Source organism: Nyctibius grandis, chromosome Z (assembly GCF_013368605.1).
Source record: "Nyctibius grandis isolate bNycGra1 chromosome Z, bNycGra1.pri, whole genome shotgun sequence".
Classification (NCBI taxonomy): Eukaryota; Metazoa; Chordata; class Aves; order Nyctibiiformes; family Nyctibiidae; genus Nyctibius; species Nyctibius grandis.
The window spans coordinates 83,879,707-83,897,026 of NC_090695.1; the positions used below are offsets into that span (position 1 = coordinate 83,879,707).

A 17,320-nucleotide genomic window follows, 5' to 3' on the forward strand; every position below is an offset into this window, starting at 1 on the left:
TACAGATTTAACTACCACTGGCCTCCCCAAAAGTTGGCATTTCAGGTTAAGAGGAACAGTTTTAACTGCCGTTGACTGCACTGTGTCTGATCTTTGCTCAACACCGCACCCAACAACACTTGAAAATGCCCTTCCCTTGTCCAGACTGCGCACAGTATTCAAAAGCAGCAAAATATATGAATGTAAGACTTGTTTTTCAAGCATAAAGCTGCATTAACAGCTAGACAACAGCTGCATTGTCAATAATACAAACATTCACTATAGATATCAATAAGGTTAATGAAATAACACATTAACTACTTCTGATGGCTAATTAAACCACAATACAGATCACCCTGCACTAACAAACAGCATTTCTAAACAGTAACAGGAACAGCACGTAAATTGCCTGCTACTAATTCCAGGCTAAACTTTGGCTAAAACTTGCCACTAGGCACTTCCAGCATTCCTGACTACCCATCACATTTTCTTCACTAAATACTCAAAGCACTAACTTTATTTTTCCAGCTTAAAGCTTAAGTACACACAAGCACCATAACATTTCCCTGCTTAGAATATTTTTCTGAAGAGTTTCAAAAGCTGTGATAGGACTAGAAGGAGATAAATCATGTACATATATAGCTAAGCATCATAAATTCTCACCAACAGTAAGAGGCATGACATTACTACTTACATCCATAAACCACCAGTGCTTATACCTATTACAGACATCGTACTCCGCGTTTCTATTCACAGAAAATGCTCCAGAAACTAAAAAGTTACTTAAAAGCAACATTGAAAAATTAGTTTGAGTACAAAAAAAACTTCTTCTATTTCCATCACCAAGCAACTGGCCATTTCCGAGACTCTACAGTATGCCCGTGCACCTGTAAGCAAGAAGAGAAAATGAAATTTTTGGGGCATGGAGGCCTGGAACAAGGCCTTTGCACTTAGTGATTATAGAACTAAAGTAATTTTAAAGATTTGCAGCGCACTAACTGCCTGAACATGGGTCAATAAGAGCACAGGACACCAAGCACAAGTAATGCGTGTAGTATGTTTAAGCACATAGGCACATATTCTCCTTTGCATGCCAGATTCCTGTTTGCTTTTTGCTTGTTCTGGACAAAATACAGAGTCTCTTATGAAATATTTTCATTAAAGTCCTTCTCTGAATGACAATGTTTTTAAAAAGACTTTATTCTTTTTTACTTAAAGATTGTAAAATAGTTGCACGCAACCCAGGCAGACAGCATACGAGGTATTGATGCATATATATAGTTCAATCAGAAGTTTTTGCTTGCTGCATTTGATTCTTATCACAAAGCAGAACAGCATTCAGTGCAAACCACCTGCACAAGAAGCTTTCTTTTTAATGTAGATTGTTCATAACAAAGTAAAGCAAGAGCTGGATTTTCTATTTATATGAAGATAATGAAGTGTCAGTCCTCAGTCAGAAAAAGTGATGTCGAGAGTAACACAGGAAAGGAAATTTTTTTATTTAAAGATGCCCTAATAAGGTCTCTAAGGCCTGATATGAAATTAATCTGATACAATACTGTGCTTCCCATGCATCCATCTTCACACATTCGTACTTCATTCAAGTGATGCGGAACAGCTAAAAATGAATAGTCTGTTTAGACATCATTCTTAAGAGGTCAGATGCCAGTGTAAGGGATAAGCCTGTTAGCAGAGCTGAGAAAGCTTCCATACAATTTGTATACCTGTGGTAAAACACAACCCCAATAAGAACAAACACACCGAGGAGATACAACACAGAAGAATGCTCTGTATTTCATAATAAAATTAAAAATACAGTTGTCACGCTTTTCCACAATTTATTGTGCATATTTGAACAATTTCACAAGAGAGCATAAAACGAAAATACCTTTTCTCCTAGCTTTTATCTCCTCCATCGTGCTCACTGACCTTTTGAGAGGAGTATTAGCTATTACGACGTTTAGAAACTGCCTCACAAAGCAGAGTTCAGCCTTGCTTGAGATCTCCAAGCACTCAACTGTTCCAACCCATCAGCAAAAGCTTAAGGATTCTTGGGTGTATATAATGGCTATTATGTACTTCTCTTCAAGAAGAATAAGCCTTCTTCATGAAAATTAGTCTGACCTACACAGCATATACAAACATCACTGCAAACAAAAATATTGTAACTTACTGCCTTTAAAAACCTGTTAAAAAAACAAAAAAACAAAACCCCAAACCCCTCTTCCACAAATCTCCCGTCAACACAACTGTTCCACAGAGTTTAGTGTAGTGTCGAGTAAATGGATAAACCACACACAGCTAAAGCATGAAAACAGCAAAAAAAAATAGCAAAGGAAGTAGCTAACTATTTAGCAACTAGCAATTACCAGTACTGAAAGAAAAAATACAGAAACTAAATCAGAGTGTATTCCTTATTAATCTGCCATAAGGTGAGTGTATGCATCTCATCCACTCTGAAGGCAAAACTTAATAACATATGTACACCAGTATATTTCCAAAATAAAAGTTTCAGAGGGAGGAAATTGGACATCCTACTGAACACCTGAAGTTAGCTCTGTGTTCACAGGATTCACAAATATCTTTGTTCAACATCTTTAAAAGATCTATTGCTCTATACTTCAAGAACTGAAGTAAACTAAAACACCCCTCTTATAACTAACACATCTCAAGTCACCTGCCTGTTTATTCTCTCATCACCCCATCAGCTCTCAACATGCCAAGCATACATGACTCTTCACAGACCAAGTACTTGTGCGTAGAAGGTGATCGTGTTCCTACTGGAGTTTCTGCCCCAGGGCTTTTGTTGGTGGGGCAAACACTCTGCACTGTCAAAGTCTGACGGGCACACGAAGAGCGTATTTGCCAAAGCAGATTCTCCAGCTCCCCTTCCCCAAATTATAACTCAAAAAAAAAAAAAACCCACCTTATAAATATTTCGGTTTGGCTACCAATGGGTGTTCTCTCCAGGAATGAAGAAGGTTGATAATATGTCTCCAAGAAATTTGACTGAATCTACACTTCTTTAGTGTAGACTTTAGTGTAGTATGACATTTCCACAGGAGAAGATGTCATATATACGCAAATTGGAGAGTAACTGTAGCATCAAGGCTGCAACAAGTTAGGTTTCCCATTGTTACTGTTGACATCATTATCTCCCAAACCCTAGCTGTAGATTCTAAAAGTGAAAAAAATATGTACATTTCAATCTAATACCTAAATAGTGCTTTAAAAGGCCAGTTATTCAATGGGATAATTCATTGTTCTAACCACCACACATGCAAAATTCCAGCCAACAGTCGGGCATGTGCTTGTCTAAGAATCTACCTTTATACATTCAAAAAAGCAGTCCCACTAGAAACGTTATTAGTAAATTTTTAAGTGAATGACAAACTATTTCTCTGTTGTGGCTATTGTCTCAAGTAATCCATTAACACTACACCTACCACAGAAGCATAAAGAGTCTCAGCTGTTTTAAGTACTCTGGGCCAGACACTCAGCCAGAACAAAATAACTGCAGATGTACTGACAAAGGGGTCTGAAAAATACATGTCAGCCTGGGACCTGAACTTCCACAGAACTGGTCACACAAGCGAGTAGAAGCTGGTTGATTTTTAAGATTCTACTATCATCCCCATCTCCACCAAGCCATAATTTCATTATGAAAGAATATAAAGTATGATGGGAGAGTTGAAACTCTAAGAGCTAGTTTCACATCTTTGGGTGGAAAGGTAGGGACACATGTAAAAACTCAATTAATGCTCAAAATGTTTAAAACAGCCACCTGAATTTTGGCACTCTCACTGTTTAACAGTCCACCTGCTGCTGAAGCTTATAAAAAAAATCATTGCATAAAATCAGACTATTTTCATAGCTATCCAACAAACTAAATAACTGAAATCGGACCCTCACTACAGCAATCCATAAAGCACCTCTGAGTCTATTAGACCAGAGGAGTACCTTTCGAGTGCCATTCAATATTCAGCAATGCCATCTCTGCAGGCTCTTTCCATTCACCATCTCAATAAAATGAGAGTAGTCAGTACTTTCTTCCTCCCTTAATTTTGATAAAGAAAAGCTGCAGGGAAACTGATTGATTAGGGCCATAAGAAAGCCAGTGTTTTTCTCCCTAAGGGCACAGAAGGTCACACCACACACCAGCACCTCACCATGTTAGAGCCAAGGATCCGAGACAAGCTTGCAGGTGGGAACAGTTGAGTCCCACCCCAAATCTGTAAATCAGAGGCTTTATTGAGTCCTTCGAACAGTTGAGGATTGAGCTGCTTATCTTTAGCACTTTGTCCCGTTGGTTTTTGGCTTCTATGGTCTATATTAGGCAATGTTTCTTTCAAAGGAGAAATCAGCTGTTGGCTGGTGTGCAATTGACTGGAGTCTACTCTCTGAACAAACAGTGTACACAGTTGCTTCTGAATAAACAAGACACTTTTAAAACTGGTTTACAAAGAATTTTATATGTTGTTTTGGATAGCACTAGGCATAGACCAAAAGCCAAATCTTTTGGGCTGCTCCAACACAGCATCATTGATATTTTGAACCTCAGCACTTTATTTTTTTTCCATGCAGACTAATGGCTTTTTTCGAATGGCTTCGGCTGCAGGTGTTCCAAACTTCAGCAACAATGCATGGAAGGCTACTTACAGATCAGAAAGAGCCACTATGTCCTTCTAATGGAGCAATTAACTTAAGTGCTTTCTTGTTCAGAAAAATAGGGAGCTATCTACAGTGAGTTCAGAATATAAGACCAGCACATACAGCACACTGCTATTAAAGTCCATAATTTGATCCCTCCTGTCATTGGCTTGACCACAACATACACTACAAATCAGAATCTAACAATGAGAAGAAAGTGAATGGTTAACCTATACTCAGAGAACAGGTACTATTCAGGAGATGCTATATGTACTTATAAATGGACTATTTGAGATTTAACAAGCCAAGAAAAACTCAGAATGCTTTTATAGATTAAAATTAGCTATTACCACATTTTCTAACAGAAGGAAATAAGATAATGTCTATATTTATGAATATTTCTAGAGATACATTTCATACGACTTGATATTCTCTCATGTTAATTTAAAATTCCATTAACTTCAATACTTCAAGAGGAAGAGCATTAAAATATCTGACAAAAACTTCAACTGTAACTCAATTAATCTAAGATCTATTATTGACCTAATAAGGACTCCCTCTTTTTTCTTTTCTTTTTGGAAGAACATGATTGGTCCAACAAACATGAAGAAAAGAATACAGCATCCTTCCTATCGCGTTTCACAATATGCCTCCCATTCCCTTGGCCACAATGTTTGTTTGACACTGAAGAAAGACCCAATAATAACCTTCAGCTGTAACTTAAAGATACATCTGAAGACCAAAGAAGATAAAAATCTTCAAGGAGCTTTGTTTCCTAATTAAATGTAGGGGGCTAACACATTTTTATATTACATGCAACCTAAATTGTATCTAGTCATTCTTTTGTTTACCTTTGTTCTATGTTTAAAGCACAAGCATCACAATTTTGTCAATAATGCAACTTTGTCTTGCAGATAAAGGAAATGAATCAAAAATTGGCACTGGATATGAAGAAGTGACTGAATGGCTTTATAACTTTGTGCAGGCGGGTGAATGGCTCATTTTAAAAACTCAGTCCTGCATGACAACATTTGATCAAGAGACTGACTTCAAGACAGCTGCAATCAGTATTTGGTCCTCATGGACCCAACTGCAGAAGCAAGACTCTCACATGGCTAACATTTGCGTCGCTTGCTTCCCACTGTTTCGTGGCAGCCACAAAAGGATTGGAAACATGCACATACTTTTTGTGCAACTGTCCAAAAAAAAAGCAGACTCCATGGGCCGAGAGGATATGCAAGATTTGCCACAAAAGATCTGGAATCTACGATAAGGAACAACCCTTGTCAGACTTATTTATTACAGTCACCAGCTGAAAAATGAGGAGAAACAGAAGGAAGCAGACAGTCAACAACCTTTATGCTAGGAATCTTACTAACAAGCTTTGATCTTAATTGTAGCCTGGAGGCAAAGCCCACCCTGGTGTCTTTCATCCTCTTGAAGTCTCAGACCTAACCCACTACCAACTTCAGGCATACAGGCTTGCCAAGCTTACTTACAAGCATCTATATTAGGAGACAGTTTAAGCTATAACAAGGTTAAAAAAAGAAAAAGGCCTTCATATATTAAAATAAACACCCAACTGGGCAATTATACTAGTATATACTAGCAAGTAATGGAGTATCTGGATAGATTTCCAAAAGGGACAAACCTTTCTTTTTCACCCTTTTCTGTGAATTCTTCCCAACACAAACAGTTCAGTGTGTGCATGCCGTCAAATCCTCACTTTCCAAAATCTGTATCAGAAAAATCCTAAGGTTCCCTTAGATAAATTGGGATACACTAACTGAATGATATAAACCTGTAAAACATAAAATTAAGTCATACAACTGAAATATTTCCTGATGAAAAAGTTACTTTTTAGCAACATCAGTACTAAGATCATGTATAGAACTGAGCAAGGATCAAAGACAACCACCAGATCAGCTCCAAGTGGGCAGATCTGGGATGGAAAGTCAGCAGGCATGCCTCAGAGACTCACTACCTTTGTTGCCTCTGGGACATGCAAGCCCCAACAAGTGTTTTATAACTCTACTTTGGCAGTAGGTCAGCCTGGCTTTCCAAGGCCCTACCAAAGGCAATGGTGGCATGGAGCCACACCTGTTTTGCCTTCCCTTGAAAACTGCAACCTTAGGCTACTTATTAACAAAGCTAATTCACTTTCTCAAAAAAAAAACCAAAACAACCAAAAACCTACAAAAAAATCCCCAAACTAAATATATATCAATTTCCCCAAAATCTCTCTGAAAAGACAGCATTAAAATAATTATACATTTTGCAGATAAAAAAAAGAAAAACAGAAAAAGGAAACAAATTTGTACAATTCTGCCAGACAGAACTTTTGAGCCCACAGATAATACCACATACAATCAGCAAGAACCAAGATTGAGGAATTCCTCGTATCTTAGTCACATTTCCAAAAGCATCTCTGCAGCCTTCAGTAACTTAGTATTATCCATTTGAGCATGGGAAAGTTGAGGAATTAAAAAAAAAAAACCCCAGCATGTTCTAACCACCCTTCACCATCCAAAAATACCCAAGATACATATGTCTTTTTGATGTATGTTTGGATAACATAGAAGTCTGGTTGAGGTATCATCTGTTTTCCAAAACACTGCCTTCTTTAGGATTAAGTATGATCAGGATGTTCAACACAAAACAAATCTGTCCTACAGATTTCCTTTGTTTTCTGTTCTTTAGTCCCCATATAGACCTATTATAGTCCCACTCAGTTTGACATGTTTCTGTAAATGTTTGACTTAACATCACTGAGCAATGGATTCCACTAAACAGACTGCCTTTTTTTTTTTTAATTTGAAATAAAGTCAGATAAATTCAGTACTATTGAATCCACAATAGCTCCATATGCAAGAGTAACAAATCTGAAACAAGGATAAATGAAACAAATAAATCAGTGTCAGCTAGACATGGATGGATGTAATTCTATATGTGCAATTTCTGTGAAGAGCTTTGAAAAATTGAGCCCAGTAACCTAGAAAAACAAGTTTCACCAAATGTAGCCACTTCAGTGGGACAAGAGCAGGTATAAATATGAAGGCTTACATATCCTCCTCTCCTCCCACCTCTACACTCAAGACTTTTCAAAGAGATGGATTATTTTAATTTCACATCCCTGTCAAATTAATAATAAAAAATAGGCCTGGACTCCAAATTGCTTTATCTTGCTAAACAGTTTCCTAAGGCATTTTCTTTGAAGAAACCTCCTGCATTACCCAGTCTTCACTTAACAAAAGTTTTATTATGTTTTTCTTTCCATTTGCTATTTATCTACTGGAAAAGGCAACATTGATCTCTCTGAAAACCAAGAGCTCACACTACTTTAATTTATTAATTTAAACATTGTAATTCATTTTGTTTCATCTGGACCCCACAGAAAAAACATTCACAAGACATTTTCAATGATCTGGGATGTTCACTTTCAATGCACTTAAATTTCAATTTTGTGGCTCTTTATTCAGCCATGTTTATCACTTTGCATTGGAAATTAACTACTTTTTTGATGGATTAGTCTGAGCAAACAAGACTTCGACGATAAGGCAAAGAGACATCCATCCATACCCATCCATATTGAACATCGATTTCAACTGTTTCCACAGATGGGCACAGGCTCAGCTTTGGTTCTTCCATCTACCTTGAATGCCAAGCCATGAGATCCAACGTATCAGGTAACACAACAGGTACATAAACATAGGATTATACGATGCCAGGGCCCCATGGTATAGCACCTTCAAAAGAGGCAAGAAACCCACAGAAAAGCAAGGCACCACTTTAGCTTCGGCTTCGTGATAATGCAAATTGGACAAACCAAAACAGGAGAAAAGCACCAGACCATACGCAAGAACGACTGACATGCCAGTATTTTAGCAAGGAGGGGGCCCAGTGAACAAGTCCCACAACCTCACCAACCTCTGAGCAAACAAGCAGCTTTGTTTTAAAAAATAGGTAAAATAAATAAGGACATAGCTAATTCAGATAGCAAATTCAGTGGCCACTGACTCTACACCCTAAGCAATCACTTACACATCTATTAGCTTGCCCTCAGTCAGCACTACGTCTACAAACCACATTTAGAAACAGAAGAGGACGTAAAGAGCTTCACAAGAGTCACTTATACTTTTTACATCTTAAGTTCTATACATAAAAACATAAAGCTTTTCAAGACATACCAGCTCACTGCTTTTCTAAGTAGTTTTCCCGACTCTTTCCTGTAGCAATTTTTTTTTCTTACTATGGGCTATGTAAAAAAAAAAACAAAAAAAACACCACAAAAAACCCCACACAAACAAACCCTACTCTCAAAAATTAAACCCTTACCCAAGACACTTGATGTCGAGCAGGGGGTCTACTTAAGGAAGCCAGCTTTTCAATATTAGTTTTCCCCCACGACTACTAAAGAATGCTATCTTGCACTGGAGTGAAAAGAAATCTGCAGACTAATATGAGGACACAGCAGGGGCATACCAGTGGAAAAATGCCATTGGGACTTGACATGAGAGGGCAATTCAGAACTCATTAGTAGAATATAGCAGAGAAGTGCTTTGATATTGCACCAGTTAGACACAGTTTTGAGATCTTAAAGTATAAATTATTACAAGGCAAATACGTGGAGCATCGGTGTAGAGGTCTCAAAAGTATTGTTTTAAGACTGTAAGTCACTGGTTTCCTCGATAAATTAAATCAGTTCTTACAGAATGATGACATAAAAAATATGGGGGGGGGAAGGTGGGGCAGAAATTGAAACGGAACAAAAGGGAAAAATATTTAAAAACTAAGTTTCAGTTAAGCTTAGGCTTTACTTTGTGTTGGGTTGCACTCCACCTTCATGTTGCTGGGCTTTCTGGTTCCCAGTTGCAGGAGCTAAACAGAACCACTACTGCACATCACTATCTGAAATGAAACAGTGAACAAATACAATGACTCTGAACTAATGCAGGTACATGAGCACAAAAAAAACCCAGGCCTTTGTGCAGAAGAGTCATTTCTCCACAGCTCCAACAAAGTGTTTCAGTACAATTTTAGATACAGTACCTGCACTGCATTTTCTTCCCTTTCAATGTTACAAGTACACTTACTTGCTTTGCATCATCAAGCACCAAAATCACAACACGAACATCGAATTAACAGTATATACTAAAAAATTCCTCCTCTACTTCATCATCTAAAGAGGAGGAAAAAGCATCTATTTTTAGGATGGTCAAGGTTAATAAAACAAATCCCTGGAACAGACAACACTAAAGAACGATTATAAAATATAAAGCACAGTTTTCATCTATATAATTCCCTGACCAAGGCAGAGAAAAAAAAAAAAAAAAACACACAACCTTCTAATATTGCCTTCAGGAGATTATGAAACATAAGTCAAGTAGGTCTATTACCAAGACACACATAAGAAAGCTTCAGCTAGTTCCTTGCCTTTTATCTTGAAAAATAATTATCCTCTCTGTGATAGCAATGCCTAGTTTTCACTGAAATTAACATTTCTGCCCATTCTCCGTTATGCCTATGGCCACTGTGTGCTGTATTCTGTAAATTCATGCTAAGTTTCACAGCTGGAGAAGTTTAATATAAGCCCACACAATACAGTTTGCTGCCTCCAACTACTGTCTAAGCTTCTGTTATTGGCTCAGCCAACACACATCTCTCCTCAGGTTTTTGTGGAGTTTCCACCATAAGCTTGACACAGCTGACGGCATTTGGAAAGCCCCAGGCTCCCTCTTTCCTGTCCAGCTACTGTGCTCAAAAGGGTGGCCTCTGAGATCCTTTTGTAGACCTGTAAACAAACAATCTCTTTCATAATAATCTGAATCATTTTTAAAAACAAATGCAGCCTGTGATAGGATATATAGCCTCACTCTGCCTCTAATTGCATTAATTTTTCCATCCCAAGATAGCAAGCAATTTGGCTGATGTCTAGATCAAGAACACAACAGTTCTCAGTCTCCGCACTCTTAAAATCAGATAATATCAGTCTCCCTGTTTTACCATTTATTTTACAATCTCTGCTCTGTCTACTCTGTTGGAGGACACCTCTTCCCACAAAACTCACCTAGAAGTCTGCAAAGCAGATGCAGAAATATTCCAATAATTTTCCAAATTTTGGAAGTTTGGACTATTTAATCAAATAATTTTTTGTGAAATTACTAGTATGCCTCAGAAGACAGTAACACCAGAGGCCCTTGCTTATGCACACACATAATGAAAATTTTTTCAACTTTGAACTCTTCCTGTAAGATATGTTCTTTATGTTGATCAGATTACACCGTATTAGATTGGCAAACAACAGTAATTTGTTTAGTAATCCTCTCCTAAATTTTGCCTTAGCTTGTGTCAACATGGTATCATACATAATCCAGTAAATCTTTTATATCTTGACATACCTTGGACGGCATTATTATTACATTATCTGATATTAAGTTCCACTATCTTCAAACTGACAGGACACTTTTGCCACCCTACCCTTTTCATCTCATGTACAGACACAAAGAAGGTGGGGGAAGTCTAAAATCCACAAAGACATCCTTATTCCAATCAGCATGACGTGAAGGACACTGTTTCTTAACCCAGGAAAGGGCCACAGCTCAAGTCAGCAGAGGGACCAAGGATGGAACTAGAGCAAACCCTACTTTTGTCACAAAAATTTTTATTTCATGAACCATTTAATGGTATTTTACAATAGCTGTCTAAATTGGATTCTTCGTTATTTAGTGAAGTTAGTCCAGATCATAACTCAAATGTTATGCACATTATTTTGCGTTTTCCCCACAATAACAGCAAGCACTACACTTTTTGCAAAAGGTAACAGTGAAGAAATCACAGCTGCATGCTATTAACCTTGAAGACGTAAATAATGGTTTGAGACCTTGAAAATCTCCCCCTAAACTGCTGGCGATTCCACCTACTCTTCCAGGATGTGTGGTGCTTTTTCATTTGGGGCTCCTGAGCTCTAACATAACCCCTTAAAAACATTCTCCACCTACTGCTAAACCCAAGGTGACAAGAGGTAAGGATTAACATTTCTCATCTTCAAGTGGCACAGAGAGATAACAAGGACATCAGAAACAGGCATTGAGACAAAACAGCAAGTGACCCTGTAAGGCTCATTGCACGTACATAAGCATGTAATGTGCAATATGGTGAAGCCAACACGCACTACAGTAAACCATTTTAAATGATCTCACCCATACTGAAATGGAAGTTTATTGGTCAAAACAGACCACTGTAAGCTATCCAGTGTTCTTGCAAACTTGCTGGGCAAGACAAGACACCAGCAGCAGCAACGCTGGGATTGTGTATGTCAGAAGAGGAGCTGGTGTCCCTGTGTCATATAGAGCATAACTATTTCTACAGCAAGGCCATGACACCATTTTATTTCTACAACTAGTTGTGCAGTAACCCTGGCATCAGACAATCAGTTGTATATGACTTTATTTTTAATTTTTTTCCTTTTTAAATAATACTTAATGGAAAAGATTTCTTTTGCGAGTTGTAATGACTTAGATGCACAGGTTTTAGTCCAGATAAAAGCTTGAAATCAATGGAATTTCAATGCTGAGGCAATTTTTAAAATCCTTTATGCACCTTTGTATACCATAATAGTGTTTAAAATCTAACTCGCTAGGGTTTAGTTCTTAAGCACTTCACCGACAGATACATTAGAATCATATTGTACGTTCAAGATGCTGCTATTCTGCTCATTTCACTATCAATGGCAAAACAATTCCTGAAGTGCCTGCAATGCCACAGGTTCATATAGCAAATCATTCTAAACACTCTGTGTAACAGCAGTCAAAAACGTTGAGCATATAAAGTAACAGGCAAATGGTTTCTCTCTGCAGTCCGGACAACGTAGCCACTATCGTCTGATCCAACAAATGAAGTCATCCCAGACTACAAACTCAGTATCTGTGTGTCCCATACCAAGTATAGCATAATAGCTGGTATATTCATTCCTCACAGTAATTCAAGGCTCTAGTCAACTCCCATAAAACAGCCTACACAATTCACAGCTTTATCACACTGATAGAAATTTTAAGGTAATAGGAATTCCCATTGTTAGTATGAACATTCCTTATCTACATCACCTGACACAGGACGTTTCTATAAAACGTACGGTTACAATACCAGGTTAAAGAACTCCTCCCAAGCACCTCTGACATGAAAGCTGAGGACTGTGTATTCATTCTTGCTCAGAATAGCTGCAACCTCCAAGCATTTTACAGCTATGGTGATTCATCCTACTATAGTGAATATAGCGCACATTTTTGCCAGGTAACAGAGGGAGGCAGGAAACAAAGAAAGAGGAGCTACACCTAAATGTGGATAGCTTTTCTTGCAAAACGGTATTAGCAAACAAAATGCCATGTTCTAATACCATTGCCAGCATACAGAACACTACCTACTCACTACATGTTTGCCTGAATAATGCATACCCCTCATGTTCCACCGCCTCCTTATTCCAGTGGGAGAGCTAAACGAATCTGTAGCTGTAGCAACTATGTAAATAAGTTTTCATGCATTCATGCTTGTAGTCGGAGATGCTAGGAACAACAGAAGTGGATTGACATAAAAGCCAAAAAAGAGCATTATCAGCTTTTGCCAATCATTCAAACTAGCATATCTCAAAAAAACCCTTCATTTATATGTTATTTGCATATGTTTTTTCACCCCATATATACACATGCACATTTGTTATGCACAAAAACTTGTTTATATAGATGTACCTCTCATGTCAGTCACCCACCTGTGATATTTTTGAACTGTCTCCTCCAAGCCTCCTACTTCTTATGAAAGCTAAGAGACACAAGAGAAGCTAAACACCTAGCCTCCCACATGCAGTTGACATTGTTTCATTATAATTCTTCCTGCATTTGAAAACAACCTAGAAGCTTAATCTCTTAAGCCACCTATTTTACCTTTCATTATATAAACAAATTCCTTGCTATGCTCTACTGCTTAAACACTCAACTGAACAGTATGCAACCTCTTCACTGGCAAATCACACTACTAAAACATTTCTTAATACACATATACTATGAAGCAAAGCCAATACCATTAAACCTCCTTTATAAAAAAACAAACAACATCACAGAAAACCAGTACTCATCACATGGTTTTATTTCTTAGTTGGATATTGCTATATAGACCAATATAATTGCTTAAACTTCTGATATATTTTGAGATATGAGCCAGCAGTGTGCCCAGGTGGCCAAGAAGGCCAATGGCATCCTGGCCTCTATTAGGAATAGTGTAGCCAGCCGGTCTAGGGAAGGGATCGTCCCTCTCTACTCGGCACTGGTGAGGCCGCACCTTGAGTACTGTGTTCAGTTCTGGGCCCCGCACTTCAAGAAAGATGTTGAGGTGTTGGAGCGAGTCCAGAGGAGGGCGACCAAGCTGGTGAAGGGTCTGGAGGGTCTGACCTACGAGGAACGGCTGAGGGAGCTGGGGGTGTTTAGCCTGGAGAAGAGGAGGCTCAGAGGTGACCTTATTGCAGTCTACAACTACCTGAAGGGAGGTTGTAGTGAAGTGGGAGTTGGCCTCTTCTCCTGGGCAACTAGCGATAGGACAAGAGGACACAGCCTCAAGCTTCACCAGGGGAGGTTCAGGTTGGACATCAGGAAGAACTTCTTTACAGAAAGGGTTATTAGGCATTGGAAGGGGCTGCCCAGGGAGGTGGTGGAGTCACCCTCTCTGGATGTGTTTAAGAAAAGACTGGACATGGCACTTAGTGCCCTGGTCTAGTTGAGATGGTGGTGTCAGGGCAATGGTTGGACTCGATGATCCCTGAGGTCTCTTCCAACCTGGTCGATTCTGTGATTCTGAGAGATTTCAACAGACAAGAATGCATACCCAGCCAATTCCTGTTGACGCTACCAACGAAGCTATCTCAGCCGCTTGTAGTTGGTTTTCCATGACAACATATTAATCAGGAGAAAAAAATACAAGGGAAACTGGAGTACCACCATCTGAAATCCTGTATTTCAATCAATATACTACACGTTCCACAGCTGCATCCCAAAAGGCATTGTCATGCTAGCTACACTATCTTTTAAATAATGCCACTAAGGCTCCCACAAGATCATCAATGAACAAATGCCATTTTTCCTCAAGAGCAAAATATACAGCTGAAAGCATTTTAATACAGCACATAATCAATGAAAATTCTTCTTCAAACAGTTGAGACTGTTGTAAACTTCACTTGAAAAGTAAATTGCTAGGGTAAATAACAAGCATTTTTGCAAAAATCTGCAATGGATTTCATATGTGAGCTTACCAGAAACTACTGAAGCAGGTAACTATATAAAAATTATCATATAGGGCATGTTTGTAAACAAAACTACTGAACTAGAGAAAGCCAGCTGACCACCTGGAAGCAGGCTTGACTACAGCGTGACCGAGAACTGACAGCTGCAGTCTCCTCTGCAGTTACAGAAATAATTTTTGAATTTCAGTAACTAACCCACATTGAGAAACCAAAAGTGAAACCAAAAAGGAAAAGCAAACCAGTTTTCTTTTTCCATCTCAGAGATAACAAATAAGTTCAGAAGTATTATTGCCTGTAAAATCTAGGGTCATGGTAACCGTTACAGGTTGAACTGTTCATGGGTTATAGTTGGAACTTCTTTCACTTTAAAAATCTACCTTAATGGGACATCAAACACTTCAACATCAATTTATACTAAATAATAAGGCTGTTTTTAGAACTGTCTTTCCACATTTTAATTGAATTCCACTTTTCATCCAAAACGTCGACACGTGAATAAAAGAAACTGATCCAGTGAATGTAATTCACTAACAAAATAGGACTAAGAAGTATGAACATGTTATGACAAAATTACCATGCATCTTGCTAATTACCTATTAAATCAATGGATACCTTTGCAAAATAGTGAACCTTCATAGTTACTAGACTTACACAATCTCAAAAAAAAAAAGAACAAATCTAAAAACGGCATAGTGTCTGAAATCCACAGAAGAACTAGATATACAAGACAACCCATCTTAAATTCTACATCTGCTTATCTTGAAAAACTTTCAAATCATTCTGGTGATCACGAATCTGAAACTAAAATTTTACAGAGAATGCAAAACTGTAGTTACAAAAGTTACTCCTGCAAATGAATTTGCTCTTTAGAAAATAGTAACAGCATTATAAGTGCATTGTGTATTTTTGTTTCAGTTGCCTTAATGTATTGTTTTGGTCGAATACTGCCCAGATTCCACTATACAAACATGTTTTATACACATACCCTCATTACCCTGCAGCCTCCCACAGCAGCTTCTGGAAGCATGTCAACATTATCCCAGCTTCTTCTGGTAGGAGATGAAAAATTTGTTTCCCCTTACCAAGGTAAAAGCAAAACCTGTCCTGCACTCAACAGACAAGCAAAAATGTGGCCCCAGTACTGAAAGATGACAGATACCTCAAAACAAAGCCATCATCTTTAAAAGGGTTAATGTTTTTCAAGTTCTGGAAGATAAAGTGTACATATAAAAGGAGAAGCAGATTGTTCACAGAACTTCAGAACAGAGGTTTGTCGTGACGGCAACACCTAGGCACCTGACTCTGTAATACAAAATAATCACAATTAAGTTCTTGCACAGAATTGGTCAGAACGCACGTAGTCTTCGCTTTACTGAAGTCCCTCATAAGATCAAAGATAATTCCTTAAAAAAACAATAATCTCCTGGTTTAAAAAATAAATGCCACATCTTTTTCATGGCGAAACAAAGTGAAAGGCCATCCCTTTTGTACAGGTTGATGGTAGAGCAGGCACTGTCCAAAACAGCTCCCAAATGCAAAACTCACCGCAGATTTTAGCGGTAACAGGGTTCTCTTATACTCAAGTACGAGGCCAGCAATGTAGAACACACAGCTCTTTTAATAATTTTGTGTCTTTAGTTAAAGAAAGACATACTGTGGTCATGACAAGGAAATACACTACCTTTGCCCAAGCATTTTCAACGTGACTTGAAGTGTTAAGTGCAATTACAGGAAAGGAAAGAAGATGAAAGCCTCTACAAGGAGAGAATACAGGACAACAGCAAAAATGCAGGAGACCAGACTGGAGCAGAAAGACCCAGCGCTGCTCGCCCCCCTCCCTCTCAACTACCTCCCGAAGGGAAGCCAGCCTGGATCTTCGATAGAGAAGATCCGGACTTTACAATAAAAAGTAACTTATTAAAAAATAGCCTCATTAAGGCGTTCTTTATGTACTTTACGTCTCACTAGCACGCGGGTCGCCCCCGCCTCTCCGCCCCCAGGGCCCGGAGGACTGAGCCCCGCCCGGGGACAGGGCCGCGGCACCCCCACCCCTCCGACAACCGGCCCGCTCCCTGCCGGCAGGCAAACCGCGGAGGCCAGGGCCGGCCCGGGGGCGCCGGACACGCCACCGCTAGAAAACAACAGCACGAACTAAAAAAAAAAAAAAGCAGCCCAAAAACTCTCCACTTTACGCGGGCGAGGGCCGAACGGCCGCACCGCGCTGCCCTGGGCCTGGCACCGGCGGCACCGGGGGAGCGCGGCCGAGCCACACCGCCCGCTCCGAGGGGCCTGTGGCTGATACCGCGTCAGCTAAAGGCATGGGCCCGCTCCGGTAACTGATGGTCGGGCCCGCTCCGGTAGCTGATGGTCTCGCCCGCCCCGGCCCCACCGGCGGCCGCCCCCCTCACG

At 39.2% G+C, this 17,320-nt stretch overlaps 1 protein-coding gene across 1 annotated transcript in view; it reads right to left on the reverse strand.

Moving 5' to 3' along the window:
* XRCC4 (X-ray repair cross complementing 4) overlaps positions 1 to 17,307 on the reverse strand; it is a 182,216-nt gene extending 164,909 nt beyond the window's left edge. The window contains exons 1-2 of the mRNA XM_068422815.1: positions 17,214 to 17,307; positions 16,593 to 16,665 (exon numbers count right to left, since the gene is read on the reverse strand). The gene's annotated coding sequence lies outside the window, so the exon portion shown is untranslated. The remainder of the gene's footprint in view (positions 1 to 16,592; positions 16,666 to 17,213) is intronic.
* Positions 17,308 to 17,320: the final 13 nt, after the last annotated feature.